Source organism: Meriones unguiculatus, chromosome 9 (genome assembly GCF_030254825.1).
Source record: "Meriones unguiculatus strain TT.TT164.6M chromosome 9, Bangor_MerUng_6.1, whole genome shotgun sequence".
NCBI lineage: Eukaryota > Metazoa > Chordata > Mammalia > Rodentia > Muridae > Meriones > Meriones unguiculatus.
Window position 1 is genome coordinate 81,307,986 of NC_083357.1, and position 15,958 is coordinate 81,323,943.

A 15,958-nucleotide genomic window follows, 5' to 3' on the forward strand; every position below is an offset into this window, starting at 1 on the left:
AAAATGCTCACAAACAGAATACAAGAACACATTAAATATATCACTAACATGAGCAAGTAGGCTTCATCCAAGGGACACAGGGGTGATTCATTGTACTAAAATCCATTAATGTAATCCACCATATAAAAAACTGAAAGACTAAAATATGTGTGATCAACTCAGTAGATCCTGGAAAACCCTTTGACAAAACCCAACATCCCTTCATGTTAAAAGAGGGAGAGAGGGTTTGATTGGGAGGGAACGGGGGAGGGGACTACAGCTGAGATACAAAGTGCATAAACTGTAATTAACATAAAAAATAAGAAATTCAGTTTAAAAAAGGCTAGGAGAGATTAGGTATACAAACTGCATACCCAAGCACAGTAAGCAGAAAGCCTATAGCCAACATCAAATTAAATTGAGAGAAACTTGAAGAGAAACCACTAAAATCAGAGACAAGACAAGGCTACTCACTCTCTCCCTATTTCTTCAGTATAGCACTTGAAGTTCTAGCTAGAATAATAAGACAACTAAAAGAGATCAAGGGGATACAAATTGGAAACGAAGAAATCAATATGTGTTTATTCCCATTATTACCACTACCATCATCAATTTTCTGTTTGCCAAATCTTTCCTTTCTGTGTGTAGGCCTTATTTATGTGAAACTAGGAAGACAGAAGTCTTTTATTGTTTGCACACAAGTTTTCCAAAAGAGGAAAATTAACTTTAGTGTAATAGAACCAATATTATAATTGTATCAACAGCCTCTGTCTATTATCACTTTGTAATTAAGGACAATAGAAAAGTATTATTAGTTAAACACTATTTCCACATCCTTAAAATACTGAGAGTTACATTTCACTCTATGCATTCTAGTTTTATATACAGTGCATTAGACTTTTATAAAACTTATCTCTTAGTCTCCAAAACTGCATATTCCAATGTTATTAGCATTTACCATAATAAAATGTCCTTGAAAATAAACATTTTTTTCTAGGACTGGCAAAAGATGAACCAGTAATAAATACAATTGCTGTTCTTGGACAGGACTCAGGTTCAATTGCTAACAAGAAAAGGTTCAGTCACAGTAATCATGCAGGGAATCTGACGCGCTCTTTTGGCTTCAATGGGTACTAGTTATGCACAAACATGTGGTGCACATATACACAGGCAGACAGAACACTCATATACAGAGTAAAATAATAAAATAAAATAAAAGGATTTCATATTCATAAGTTAGGGCAATTGGGATTTGGGGCTGAAATTAAAATATATCATATTGGCTCCAAACTAGCAGAAAGGCAGAAAATTTTTTGCACATTTCACATGCGACTGTTAGCAATGTGTATATTCTCAGTATATTTTTCATAGAAACATTTTCAATGTGTTAAATTTGTGGAAAATTTTCTAGATTCTCTCAGTTTTTCAATGGTAGTCATCTATTCTAAAAAAACATATATTTTTTTTTACACAGAACCCTTGGTTACTACCCTCAGTTCATTCTTTGCCTTGCTTATGTTTCCATGGCTGCTTCTATACTATGTTTTTATTTCAATACTTTTTTTGAAGTTATAATTTTAGCTCTTCCTTGTTAGCCCTCCAAATACTCCCACTTATCACCCATTGTTCTATTTCAAATTAATGGCCTCTTTTTCTTTGTTTTTGCAAACTCCTCTTGCTCAGTCTGTATAATGTTACTTGTATGGATGTGATTCCAGGGCTGACCACTTGGTGTTGAATAATTTATTGAGGGTCTATTCCCTGGGAAAACTATTTTTCTAGCTCTCACAGTTTTGATTTTGTTTCCTCTTTTCTTCAATAGCCCTGCCAATGTCTATACAGAGCAATATTTCAAAACAATATAAAAGCCAAACAAATATAACCATATAAAAACAGTAAAAATGACAGAACCACGTGAATGGTAAAACGGTCAGAGAGTGAAGCTTTCTATACCCTTTCTTCTGGTTTCCTTATGAATTCATTAATAATAAATTTGGTGTCACTGCTGCAAAGAAACCCTCATTAGGACAAACCTTTTGTTCTTAGATACCTAGGTAGGACTTTCTCTCAGTTAATATGCAATCATAGAAAATGGTGTTGTTAGTTATATATCTTTTTAATCATAATTCAATCTAACATTATTTTAAAAGGCAAATGGATATCTCCTCATAATGATTTTAAAATCAGGGAGGGTCAGGCTGTGCATACTACCAGTTTCGTTTTCTAAATTATTGTACTTAATATTTTGCCTTAGTTTCCCCTCATGTCCTCAAAGAACCAAGATGACACACTTGGTTAATAAGTCTTTACTTTTGCATTTTTCTTGTGACACTTCCCTATTTGACATCATTTTATGTTAATTCTCAGACAGAACCATTAAATTTTGAGATTTGTTTTTCCAAAAATTGTAAGATGCTTAAGCTAATTGGGGGGAGGGAATCCCCAGCATTTTATGTAGGTGGAAAGCTAGGTGCTGTGCCTCATTCTGTTCACAGTAGTTAACAGGTGTGAATTGCTTCCTCACCAGCATAAAATCCCTGCTGTGTAGCCCTTTGTTCACTTCATGCTGCTTTCAGGTTCTATTATGACTATAAAAATACCTGAATCTACTTTAATGCAATTTTAAATGCTTTACTGCTTTGAATAATGTTTATTTGTAGGTCCTGCCTGAAATAAAAGTGAACAAATACAAGAAAGCAAGAACGAATGCAGCATAGTATGTACAATGATGACTTTAGAATGACTGCTGGACTACTGAATAGACAAAAACTATCCATAAATTATATACAAATACAAAGACGCAGTCTTTCTTGGAGTAGGGGTGTGCTTGGCTGTGTATACAGTCATTAATTAGAAAATCTGTATCAGCACTAAAGATATTCAGAACATATGCTGCCTTATTTTTTTTTCTTGTCAGTTTTTCATAAATTTCACAATATATCAACTATCCATATAGAATTTGAATATTATTTTGTTACATATATTTTAGAGATGATTTACAGTAAATAAGATACATCTAGGTCCTATCAGCATCTTTATAGAAAGGTATTGAACCTCTATATAATTTTGTTTCCATAAGGGTCCTGGTTGGATCATTTCTTGATTATACCAAAAGTTACTCATATCCCATTATCCTATTTTGGTTTTTCATGCTTTTCTTGTAAAAATAGACTCACTTAATGACAGTGATAGAGGTAAACATTGATAAATTTACTTCTTTTTTTAACTGTTTTTATTTTTTATTAATTACACTTTATTCATTTTGTATCCTCCCCAATACCCCTCCCTCCTCCCCTTCAGATCCCATCCTCCCTCCCTTTCTGCATGCATGCATCTCCCCAAGTCCACTGATGGGGAGGTTCTCCTCTCCTTTCTGATCTTAGTCTATCAGTTCTCATCAAAAGTGGCTGCATTGGCCTCCCCACCCCCGAAGGGAGGAGCAGTTCTGTTAGGCCACAGAGGAGGGCTTTGCAGCCAGTCCTGAAGATACCTGATAAAACAGGATCAGATGAATGGGGAGGAGGTCCCCCCTATCAGTGGACTTGGAAAGGGGCACGGTGGAGATGAGGGAGGGAGGCAGGGACTGGGAGGGAATGAGGGATTGGGACACGCCTGGCATACAGAGTTAATAAAATGTAACTGATAAGAAAAAAATAAAATTAAAAAAAAAATTGGCTGCATTGTCCTCTTCTGTGGCCTGGTAACACTGCTCCCCCCTCAGCGGGAGGTGATCAAAGAGCAAGCCAATCAGATTATGTCAGAGGCAGTCCCTCTTCCCATTACCATGTAACCCACTTGTACACTGAACTGAAGAAGAAAATAGGAAACAACCTAGGAACCTGCTACAGAGGGCTTCTGAAAACCAGAGAAAGAAAACAGGAAACAACCTAGGAACCTGCTACAGAGGGCCTCTGAAAGCCTCTGCCCTGCCGACTATCAAAGCAGATGCTGAGCCTGATGGCCAACTGTCAGGCAGAGTGAATGGAATTTTATATAAGAAGTGGGAAATAGTAAGAGCTAGAGAGGACAGGAACTCCACAAGGAGAGCAACAGAACAAGAAAATTTGAACACAAGGAACTTCCCAGAGACTCATACTCCAACCAAGGACTATTCATGGAGATAAATTTATTTTATCACACACTGATAATGAATGATTTCTCTTAGAAAAAAAATAAACTTTCTCTATAAATTGTAGAAATTTTTGGAACACTTTCTGAGTTCATTTAAACCATAGACTGTAACCAGGGTGCATGGTTCTCAAAACACCTAGGTTTAGAAAGAACAATCTTAAATTTCTAGAGTAATTAGAGAGTGTAGCACTTAAGGAATAAATTCTCTTGATAGTTGTGAAAATGATAAAGAAGCTCACACAAGACAGTTGTGACAGTTATAAAGAATTACATCTGTGACTTCAGTGAAGCCATTTAATGAGGAAACATTCCAAGATTGGGGAACTACTGCAAAAGGCATATGCCATTTGTATCTGCGCTGACTGGATGAGGATCATAGAAATTTGCTCACTATATGTTATTTTTGTGGGTGATAAGCTAAGTACAAATTCAATGTGTACTACAGTTGGTCTGGAACTTTCTCTCTCTCAAGCACGCGCACTCTCTCTCTCTATTTATCTGCGATTCTTTGGTAATTTTCATGTCAGAATTTTCAAAGGCCATACTAATCTTCTTGGTGTGGTTTTAATTTTAGTACATGCACTGCTCTAGTGAGTATGGGCATTTCTTTATGAACGGATCAAACAATATACTTTCAAAAAAAAATGGATCAGGGGTTGGACATAGAACCAAAGCACAAATCTGCCTTTTAGGGAGCAGAGCCTAGAGAAGGGTGACTATGTTTTCTTCGGGAATGTTTTTGTCTTGTTCTTATGGTAAAAAACAGAGATTGTACAAACTGACCTGCAGTTAAATACCACGCAATGTCTAAAGGACAGATGTGGCACCACAGCCCCTGTATTGCAAACACAGCATCAGTCCCTGGAGAGAGAAAGACAACAGTGCATAAAAGAGTGATCTCTTTACGAGGGAAGCAGGTGATCTATGTGTTAGGATGTACTGGCACCTTAAACATGAATCTGAGATTGGGTTCCTTCTATATCTGGGGCTCATATGTTACTGAACCCTTATTAAACTAATGATATTCATATCCATAAGCCATTGAAGTGTGGGAAATTTTCACTAATAAAGTAAATAAATAAATGAATAAATAAGTAATTCAAAACGAATACCAGTGGTAAGTTAACATGAAGTAAGATGTGGCTAGAATACAAAATGCTCATTGTTTTCACAGATGACTAAACTCCATATCTCAGAGTTTGAATTGGGAGTGATGTAGTTGGTAATTTTGTCAAAGGCAATGGCATATGAAAATGGGAAAATTAAAGACAATATGAAGTAAAATATTAGGTAAAGAATTGGTATGACTAGAGACTAGAATTCAAATAAATGGTAGAACAATCCCCCAACCCCTGCCATACACAGTCCAGGAAACTATTAGATAGTATCTAACTAGGTAGTATTTGCTTAGTTATCTCTGGCCTTTGGACTCCTCAAATCCATAGTTAGTTGTATCTTGACAGACTGATGGGTGAGAGATGATTTTGAGTACCAATAAAAGGAAATTTTCTGAAAGACATACAGATGTGATCAAATACAATTAGAAAGAAAATGAAAGACATTTGTGACCTCAGTGAAGCCACTTACTGAGGAAATATGGCTAGATAGGGGAACTACAGTAGGAGCTGTGCATAGTTTGGATCCGTTAAGGCTAAATGAGCACCTGAGAAAATTGCGCATGCTCATCATCTCTTTTTGGCAGATAGTGAGCTACATATAAATTCTATAAGGATATGTGGCTTGAGATTAACTCACTTTCAATGAGACATATAGAAAAAAGACATTTCTGCTACATAGAAATATTCGATTGAGTTGAAGGCAGAAGAGAAACAAAAGTGTAGAATACATAAATTAAAAACTTTAATATTAAAGCACTGCTAAGTTATATAGAGAGCTTGCCATATGAAATTATAAAATTACTCCAATTCTTTTGTTTTTCTAGTACTGTGATATTGAGGTATTTCATATTGTAGTAGATTTGCAAGATCTCAGCAGTTAAGTGGGGTCAGGGTTAAGTTCAGGTGTCTTCTATAATTTCAAATATGGAGTCTAGGAAATGCTTTCCAGTAAAACATAGGAAAGAAGGCATTTTACCTAATTACACTATATTTTCTATTTTGTTTACATTATTAACCACTTGTGAAAGTAAACACTTCAAAAATACCTAAAACAAGTTTGAGGCAATATATTCTATATTTTCTCTTAAATACAAGAGTTATTTAACATACTGCAAGAACTTTGATACTAAGAAAAGCTACTTAACTTGATTCAAATGTTGACATGTAAATATACAATCAAACATATGTGTAATTCTTCCATGACATATGTATATACACATAGATAAATCTATTACATATTTTGCTATACATAATATATTTAAATAATATCATTCATGGTTATGAAAAATAGATTTGTCTATTTCATTGACATTATTTGTTAACTACTCATTTATTGTTTTCATGTTTCCAGTCTCAGGCAATAGAAAGGATCTTGTTGTTGAATATATAAACATGGTTTAGTTGTGAAGGAGCTGTCTAGATAGCAGTTTATAAGAACTTAAATCTTATATCTAAACAAACATAGAAGAGCATATCATCTGTTAATATTTAAAATAATTTATTAAATTCCATATGTTTACATGAAGATTAAAAGACTGTGTACACATTTCCAAAGTTACTATTATTATAACCAGTGTTAGAATATTTTGATTTAATGAATGAGATATGTCAGCTCATAGAAAAAAAAGTATTTTTTTAAAATTAACATTATGATTGACATATAGCATTTGAAGTTACTTGTTAGCATACCTTGGCACCTGGATTTTGCTATTTTTCAGATCCTATGCAATGAAGCACAATTATGACTTTTGATTTGATATTTAATTTTAAGTTTTTATCTCTTGAAATCACCTTGATTTAACCATTCAAAAGCTGCAAACTTGTGAAATATAATTATTTATTCAAAACATGCAGTCATCTTTGTTTACTCCTTAGATAAAGTATCTTTAGAATAAAGACCAATATTTTAATCATTAAACTGTGGTGAATCAAAAAATATTTTCTTTTGCTCTAATTTTTAACTGTACTGATAAGGTAGGTGGTTGTTTATATAAATAAATTAGTGGTTCTCATTATGCACATTTTAAACAGAACCCAAAGTTTGAGCTTTCTATGTGATCTTGAAGATGAGAATATAAATATACACATTTAAACTAATTTAATTAAACATAAAATATACTCATTTTCTCTTAGATTACATTTTCACAGGTTAAATAATATAATTATTCAAACTATAAAGAAATTTCTCTTTTAAGCAACTTTTATACTATTGAATACATTATAAGTGAATTATAACATGGATGAGTCATGTAACCATCATTCATCTTTACTAAAACCATGTCTTCTCAAACGCAGGTGGAGTAAAGAGTCTATACACCACCTACAGCTTCATCTGGAAATGTAAATCATATTTATGCCCTTCGGGATACAGAATAAATACCACAACATTTCTACTACAGAGACAATGTATTGAGTGCCAAAGTCCTTCATTTCATTAATTTATGGAGAAAAGAGCTTCTTGAAAAGGAAGAGGAACCACATGACAACTGGTAATATTTAAACAAAAGAAGGTTTTGCTATACTTATGGTGCTTGAGTTTACTGGGTTATGGAGGCTTAAAACTTCATAGAGAAACAATAGGCTCTTCCATGTTCAAGTTATACATGGAGACTCACACAGTCAACCCTCACCCATGCAACATCATGCAAACAACATTCATGCAAGACACAAGCACTGGCCATAAGTGAAAGTGACACATGTCTGAATAGGAAACTAAGGAATGAGGATAGCATGAGAAATATTCTTCTCCAAGGGAGAGAATGCCAAATGGTTTTTCAATATGAAATGGTAGTCCCTAAAAACAGACATAACATTATACAGACCGAGCATACTATATTTAGGAACATATATATTTATTTATACATGCACATTTATGTGTGAACCAAAACTTAAGTTTTAAGACCGTGTGAATCTGAAAGAGAAAAAGATAGGTATATAGGAAGGTTTGGGGAGAGGGAGAAATATAGTTATATCATAAGCTAAAAAAATAAAAAGTCAACAATAAATATACAAAAATTAGGCATAAGTATGTCCATCACAAAAGACTGCTCTAATTTCACTAAGAAACTGATTGAGTAGTAAAAAAATATACATCCATAACAGTGGTATTGATTTTATTCAGTAGAGCATTACTGAAAACATGTCCTTGCTCCATTGGTATTCACAAAAGTAATCATTATTTTATGCAAATAATGGCAATTGACGAAAAATAAAAGAGGTCATCAATTTAAACAAGAAAAAGGAAGGATTTGGAAAAAAAAGATCTGGAAAAAGAAAATGATGCAATTAAATTTAAATACTAAAGAAAATAAAAGAAGTACCAAAGAGAAACTATTATTAAACATAGTGAAATACACACACACACACACACACAAGCAAGCTTTGTCCTGCTCTACACAAAGCTATTATCCACCAGCATAAATAACTAGAAGGCTCCTTCCTAAGGATAAAATTGTTATATATCAACTCACATTTATAGTATCCTTAGGCTCATCATTGTGAGTGGAATGCAATGAATTCAAGAAATACTTTCTAGACATATAAATCAGTGTGTGTGTGGTGTAATTTTGCAAAAAGTGATGTATGATGCTATTTCCATGTAAGAATCAATGAGCTTATAGTTTAATGATATAAAATATTGTTCAACTGTTGTACATGGCTGAACTTAATTAATTGAAAATTTATATTTAAAGATTTATTTTATTTATACACATTTCTGCATACATGTGAATGCAGACGCTCTCTATAAGCTCATAAGTATTGTTTATAATTGTTACAATTCAGTTTCTAAACTGAATTATAATTCTGGCCTTAAAATTTAGTATTTCCATAACATTCCTCAAATCTTCTACTTATTTCCTCTGCTTTTGTACTAGCTAAGATTTATTATTATTATTATTATGATAGCTGATTCTGAAAAGTTGTTCAGGGTCTTCCCACTTCCAGCATTCCTCAATTCTAAATTATCATCTCTAATAAAAGTGCTAGGCTAGTCTGCTTAAGGCCAGAAATTGAAGAATTTACTATTTTCCTTTAATTTTCTCACCCCTGTATTAACAGAATCATTTTCAGAAACCTTGTCTTTGTGTTCCGTAGGTGTGCCTCCATAGCCTTTTGCCTCATCTAATTTTACATGTCTCCCTTCCCCTCCTTCGTTATACGTGATTTTCCAGTAACACACATTCGGCTTCTACTTTTGTTCACATTTTGCTCCCTTTCTGAAATATCATTCTCTATCCTGTTCGTTTCTTTCATTAAGTCGTGCCTCAACAAATGTTCTGTTTATGCTACAATGATTTCTCTGATGCCTCCTGGAAACTGCCTTCCTGACTTCTAGGCATCCATATTACTAATTAACTGTATCACATCTTTAATATAAATTCATAATAGAAAACTAGGTCTATAGGAAAATAAATGTTACTAGCAAATATCCAATAACTTTTAGATTTCCTAATAGAAATCACAAATATTTTTTTTTCAATAATGCTTCAAGCAGAATTAAATAGAAGGAAGCATTGGTCTGGATGCTGGTATTACACAGTTTCCAGTGGAACCGCCACACTTGCAATCACATTGTAAGAGAAAAGTATATTGTGACAGTTTTACAGTATAACATTTTTTGGCATGATTATCTTTTTGCTTTTACCTTTCAGGAATTACAGTTTTGTAGCTGAATATATTTCTTTCTTTTTGTTATTTCTAGAACACTTAGGTTGGTAATTTTCTTATAATCTTGATCTTGATGCTCTTTTACCATTTCGCTTTTATTTCCTTCTATGCAGAATTTGTTATGTATTTCTAATTTATTTTACATTCCCCATTTTTCTCTGTTTTGCTATAGTAGTTTCATACTACTGTGGTAATTGGTTGGAACAAGCTTCATGGCTGAAACAATCACAAGTTCATGATCTAAGCTTTCAGGACCTCAGTATCAGTAATGTTAAAAGGGCATCACTGGATGCCAGTAATGGTGTCGATGCTGGACTCTTGCCTGAAAAGAATGAGAAATTAATTCCTTTGTTTGGTTTCCTTAATCACTTCATTCTTCTGTAGACGACTGGTTCCATCTATAAGCCAATAAATGTTAACTGTGTCTTTCTCCTGATACCTTTGATTTCTTTGCATTGCTCCTTCACTTTATAAAGGCCCTATGGATATGCTCTTCTGATAAAGACATGCTCCCAAATCAAAGATAACCTGGTCATCTTAAGATAAGCTGATTAACAACCTGGTGCCTATCTATGGCTTTAATCCTGCCTGTGTCTTATAAGAGTTGTCAGCCATGATTTTAGATATGGCTATGGATATCTCAGGAGGACTATTGCTCTCTTCAAATCAGCTACCTCAAGCTATTTTAGAAAAAAATGTGTTTCTCAGAGTATAACCTAAGTGGAAAAACGTTAATATTCCTCAATAAGAAGTAAAATTTTCTGTGACTCTCAATGCCTGAAATATATTTTCCTCTCTAAATGAGTTTTAATAAAAATTAAAAGTGAGAATGTTCTGTCCCCACATTTACACAAATATGCACACATATTTATGCACACAAATAGGCATATTATAAAGTCTAACTATTTTAAGTATTTTGTTAATATCTATACCTTATTTTTCTATTCATTCTATTGTACCTTTCACTTTCACCTTAATACAATTTTCAGAATGACCTGGTGTAAATGTTTTAGGCAAAGATTACATGGTTCAGTATCAATTATTTAAGGACAGGGTCATGTACTAAGGCCACAGTTCCAGAACATAAGAAAATCAAAACAGCTAAGGGTAGTCATTAAAAAGAACATAAATACCTTGGTATGTGGCTGAAGCAAGTTGATGAAATACATGCCTGACCTTAATGTATAGGAGATTATGAAAGTGATACTATGTGATATTATTGGAAGTTATTTCAGTGACTTAGGAATTTTAATTAACTAGTAAGTCTATCTTAGAGCAACCCTATTATTTTGCAGTCCTCTGTGCCAATTTGAATAAAGCACATAAACATATCTCATCACTCAGGATTTATGTTTATTGATGATACTAGGAAAATGGAAGACATAAATAATTTAGAAACGATTGAAACTTCATATCCCATTTTTTATAACTGACTTTAAAACACTGTGTCCCAAATTCAGAGTATGACAATGAAAAACAGTAGACTGTTTATCAGAAATGGCTTCCTAAACTGGCTGTCATTACAGTCTCTAAGGACATCTAAAAATCTTGATGCTCTGGTCATAGCTTGAAGTAATTAAGCTGGAATCAGATTCCAGGTCGCATCTCAGACTAATAAAGTCAGAGCCAGATTTCACTGTGCTCATCTAGAAAAAGGAGGGTTCCAGCAGCAGGCATTGACTACTTACAAAATCTGTAGTTAAAGCTTTATCTTCTGATTGATTTTCTGCATTCCCTTCTCCAGCATCTCTGGATATTTAAATCCCCAAATTTATAGCTTGTTCAAATGATTGACAGGATGATTATTTTGCTGTTTATCTTTCATTATTTTTATTGTAATTACAATTTTTTTGTTGTCATTTTGAGGCAGGATCTTTCTACATAGCTTATGCTAGCCTGCAATTTCCTACATAGTTATGGCTACCTCAAACTGATGACTCTCTTGTTTTAACCTCCTTGGTGCTGGTATTACAGGAATACACCATTACACATACTCAAATTTTAGGTTTTGGATCTTGTCATGTTCAGGTTTTGTCTGAAAATTCAGTTTTAATGTTCATCAATATTTTTCTATATGTTATTACATTTTAATAACCCAATGAATGGGTGCTTATATCTATTTTTTCCTTTATCGTTTTTTTAAAATTATTTTATAGTTTTGATATTATAATGTAATTACATCATTTTCCCTCTACCTTTTATTCTTCTAAATGCTCCTACCTACCCCCACTTGCTTGCTTTCAATCTCATGGCCTCTTTTCCATTAATTGTAGCTATGTACATATAAGTATATGCACATATATATTGTTAACTACATAAATACAACCTGTTCGGTATATAATATTACTCATATGCATGCTTTCAGGGATGGACCCTTGGTGTTGTATTGTAGTAAATAAAAAATGTATGTTATTAACCCTAGGATTATCATGACAGTATTATCTAATCACAAATAATAAGACACAGGCATCAGCTATATTTTATAATTGCCTTATTTGCCTTGGGCTGGGCAGATATCCCCACCTACACTGTCTCTATCCCCTCATCATCCATCTCCCAGTCCCCTTCCAGTACCATCCTCTTTAACCATCCTATCTTCTATCCATAATCATATAAACACTTGCTTTTATACTTCATCTGGGACTTTTCACACCATTATTGGAGTTCTTTCTCCCAGCCCCATGTGGTTTCTTCTTCAGGCTCATCCACCAGGTATTCCTCCGTCCTCCTCTCTTCTAGTCTTTTCCATGATTCCTCCTGTGCTTCTTTAAAGCCTGGGAACCTTACCAAATCTACCCCATTCTACCTTGCCCAGGTATTGGCTGTTTAGTTAGCCAGTCAGTCACAATGACTTAGTCAGGTTTCAGGTTTACACAGGGGCTTAGTAATCAGCATGAGACCAACCAGTGTTGGTCCAACAATGTTGCATAATCAACGGCTGTGTTCTTCCCTAGGAAGGGTGATTTCTTTCATTCTCAGCATTTCTTAATTTTCTATAGTTGTATTTACTCATATTTTGAGAAAGGTCTCATGAACCCCAGCTTAGCCTCACACTCCTTATGAGAACAAAAGATGGCCATTACCTTTTATGTCTGTTTTCACCTCTCACATGCAAGACAAAAGCAGGCATCACTATGTATATAGTTCTAGAGATCAAACCCAGGGCCTTTTCCACACCAGGCAAGCAATTTGCCAACTGAGTTACAAGCTTTTAGTTATTTATTTATTTATCCTCAGAATCTTTTTTTAATCCTCGTTTTTTTATTGGTTTGTGCTTTCTTTCTTTTTTTTTTCATCTAATTTATTCACTCTACATACCAATTGTAGCCACCCTCCCGGGTCTCCTACCAGCTCCACCCTCCCTCCCTCTTGCCCCCTATTCTCCTCCCCTAATTCTTCGAAAACAGGGAGTCCTCCTCTCCTATCCTCTGACCCCAGACTATCAAGTCTCATTAGGACTACTTGCATTCTTTTGCTCTGTGGCCTGTCAAGGCCACTTGGACACCAAGGGCAAGTGATCAAAGATCAGGCAACAGAGTCCATGTAGGAGACAGTCCCCCTTCCCTTACTATGAACCTCACATGGAGACTGAGCTGCCTATCAGCTATGTCTTAAAGGGGGAACTTTATTTCTTTTTTTTTTTAATTTTATTTTTTTCTTATCAGTTACATTTTATTAACTCTGTATCCCTGCCATGTCCCGATCCCTCATTCCTTCCCAGTCCCTCCCTCCCTCCCTCATCTCCACCGTGCCCCTTTCCAAGTCCACTGATGGGGGGACCTCCTCCCCATTCATCTGATCCTGTTTTATCAGGTATCTTCAGGACTGGCTGCAAAGCCCTCCTCTGTGGCCTAACAGGACTGCTCCTCCCTTGGGGGGTGGGGAGACCAAAGAGCCAGTCATTGAGTTCCTGTTAGAAATAGTCCTTGTTCCCCTCACTTTGGAAAACCAATTGGTTACTGAGCTACCACAGGCTACATCTGAGCAGAGGTGGATCTTTATTTCTTAAAGGGGAAAGAGTAAACATAAGGTCTGAATCAATTCGGCAAATACCCTACCCCTTGAATCTCCCTCATACCTAACCAGAAGCTCTTATTTCAGTATTTTTCAGTAAATCTGCAGAAATTGAATATTAAAGTGCTAAGTAACTTGGCTAAATTTTACAACTTAAAAAAGAATGAGTGGAAGTTTTTAATCATGGATGTTGACATTTCTATCTAGTATTTACTTCACCCAATACTCAATTTTACAAAACTAGAACAATTAATATGTTTTCAAAAATGGGTGATGTCTTAGTTATTTTTTTTCTATTGCCTTGACAGAAATACATGAGCAAGACGAATTATAAAAGAAAGAATTTAATTTGCATGGTCATGGTTTCAGAGGGTTAGAATCTATGACCCTCGTGTGAGGAAGCATGTCAAATGACAGGCAAGCGTGTTGATGCAGAAATAGCTAAAGCATACACACACTGATCTTCAATTTGGAGACAGAGAAAAAGAGCTAAGTCGGAATGGTACGGGCTTTTGGAACTTCAAAACTGTCCTCAGTGACACACATCTTCAATACGGCCACACCTCCTTATCATTCTATATGGTCTCGCCTCATTCAAGCATATGAGCCTATGAGGGTTGTTTTCATTCAACCCACTACATGTGAGTAAGTTAAACAAAATGTATGACTTGGCATAGGTCACACAGCTCTTAGAGCCAAGACTGATCATAATGATTATGATCAAAGTCAGTCTGTATATGGAGCATGCTCTTAAGCATTCTATTGTTAAAAACAAATGGACAATGGCAATGCTACCGAGCTCTTAGGAGCAGCCCTCAAGTTCCCCTTGGGATGAGGTTTGCCTAGATGCTCTTCTCTTTTAGCTAAAGAAACAGCCTTTTACCAGAGCAGCAGAGAAACACAATATTCCCCGAACACTATGAGGCAGCTGCAGAAAACATTTTGTAAACATATGGTATTTGTATAATTAATGTTTAAGTAGAAAACTAGCTTATAGTTGCAGAATTACAGTTAGAAAACCTGAAATTTCCAAAGCCGAAGGTTTTTCTCTTGAAAACACTGAATACCAAGCTTCTCTTGCCCAGTAGATAAGCGGAAAACTAGTTGTTCAATGGTTCTTCGAGAGTATAACCACTGTTTCCAGTTGCCTCTCTCATCTCCTTCACTTAAAAATCTGAGATTTCCCCCTGGGAGATACAGCCTTGCCAGTCTACAGAGGAAAACAATGTAACCAGTCCTGATGAGACCTGATAGACTAGGGTCAAATAGAAGGGGAAGAGGACCTCCCCTATCAGTGGACTAGAGAAAAGGAATAGGGGGGAGAAGAAGAAGGGAGGGTGGATTGGGAGGAGAAGAGGGAGGGGACTACAGTCAGGATACAAATTAAATAAATTGTAATAAATAATAATAATAAAAGTCAAAAAAAATGAGCTTCCATTAATATGCACTTCTCAGGGGGTTAAAAAAAAACCCTCCACTCAATATCAAAATTATACTCTATGTATATCCAACATCAGGAAACTCCTTCATCTGAAAAACACCTTCAGCAAAGTGGCATGATACAAAATAAACTAAAAAAAAAATGTGTATACAAAAGATGAAGGGGCTGAGAAAGAAATTTGGAAAACAACACCTTTTACAATAGTCACAAATGACATAAAGTACCTTGGTGTCTTGGGGAGGGGCATGCATGCAGAAAAGGGGGGGAGGGGGGACCGGGAGGGGAGGAGGGAGGGGCTTATGGGGGGATACAAAAGGAATAAAGTGTAATTAATAAAAGTTAAAAAAAATTTAAAAAAAAAGAAGTACCTTGGTGTAACTCTAACCAAACAAGTGAAAAAAACTTCAAGTCTTTGAAAAAAGAATTTGAAGAAGGAATCAGAAGATGGAAAGATCTACCATGTTTTTGGCTCTGTAGTATTAGCATAGTGAAAATCGTCATCCTACCATCCTACCAAAAGCAATCTACAGAGTCAATGCAATTCCATTCAAAATACCAACAAATTCTTTACAGATCTTGAAAGAATAATTCACAATTTCATATGGAA